Source organism: Rhipicephalus microplus, chromosome 3, assembly GCF_043290135.1.
Source record: "Rhipicephalus microplus isolate Deutch F79 chromosome 3, USDA_Rmic, whole genome shotgun sequence".
Lineage (NCBI taxonomy): Eukaryota > Metazoa > Arthropoda > Arachnida > Ixodida > Ixodidae > Rhipicephalus > Rhipicephalus microplus.
This window is the reverse complement of record NC_134702.1, coordinates 193,657,507-193,659,095: the sequence shown is the minus strand read 5'-3', so window position 1 is coordinate 193,659,095 and position 1,589 is coordinate 193,657,507.

The following is a 1,589-nucleotide window of genomic DNA, read 5'->3' as shown; positions in this document are numbered from 1 at the left end:
GACATTGTGAACGCACGACTTCCGAAGCGCAGATTCCAAACAGTAGTGTGATGTCTCTATCGTCTTGAAATGAGCCCATTTGTATGGAAGAAGCTCTTTCTGTGCACGCGGGGAGTAGGCCTTAGACACGTGGTAATCAATGAAAGTTATTTGCGGGCATAAGAACCGAAGCGCACCTTCTGTCTGTTCAAAAGATAATGTTGATCCGTCCTCATTTTTCTTACTTCTTAAGAACTCTCTAGTGCATGCGTATGCAGTGTTAGACACTTCTTAAAATACTTTGAAATTTACACACATAGTCATTACTTGAGATATTTGTGATTGTTAGTACAATGAGGTAAAAAGCGATCGATACATGATAAAAGATTAGGGCACAACACAAGCGCGATACTTGAACCAACACAGGTACAGTTCTTTTTAACATAATTACTGACAATGCTTTGTACATCAAAACATCAACTCGCTCAAAAGTGAACTTTCATCGTTTTACAAATGGATAATTTCGCGCATTGTGTTTTGCCATTTTATCTCTTCTGGCAGTGTATTCAATCATCCAAATTTGTAACAGTTCCGGGGTAACCAAATGTTTTGATGGCTGTGTTTCTTGGCATTATTGTATGTTTGTTCTCAGTTATATTGGGTCTAGAAAATAAAGGGGGGGGGGTTCAAAACTTACACTTTCCTCCATTCATAGCGAAGGTCTTGTTCTGGTAGACATAATGCTTTGAGGTGGTGTACGAAGAATTATTGATCAGCTGCCATCTCCGGCAAAAAAAAATATCCCCCACTCGCCGTAATGGCAACAGGTGGCGCTGACTGGCACTCCTATGTTTACGCGCACATATATACGTTATAAAATAGACGGAGACATGACCGCTACTGTAGCTCCCTTGTAGAGCATTGGACGGGTTATTTGAAAGCCACAGGTTTGCATCCTGGCTCGAGGAAAATTTTCCAATCTCCTTTCTAACGTTCGATGTACACTACAACAAAGGTTCCTATACATTTTTTGGGATTCGTTAGTTCTGAAAAATTATGTGTCTATCAAACATAAAATGAGCCCTTAAAATATACACCAGGCTTAATGAATTTCTCAATATATGTATTCCGATATACTTTTCTAAGTTTTTCTGCTCAAGTCTGTCAGATACGTAATGTAAAAAACGCATTCGAACAGCCTCCATAGGGTGTTACCGTGGCGCTGCGGATAGCGTGCCGGGATGCGGACCGAGGGCTCATCTCATGGACTCATAGTAATGAACTTTTGTCTTTGCGATTTTATTTGTGTAGATTTCCTCGACGTTATTTCTTTTACAGAAATACGTAACTGAAATCTTGTTGGACCCCAGTCTAAAACACTTCCGCGTTAAACCTGTGCGTGTACACTTGAAAGCCGATCACAGTTATTTTCCAACATTTAACTTTCAATACATTACCTAACTTTGACCCAGAAAATTATCCAAGGCATAATAAAGGAAAATGCCAAAAATTCCGCACAGCGACAAAAAAAAAACTCTCCATTTATCTTGCTAGGGTTGGAAACATGGTGTGTTATGCAATTACGCCGTAAAGGAAGAATGAAGCACGTG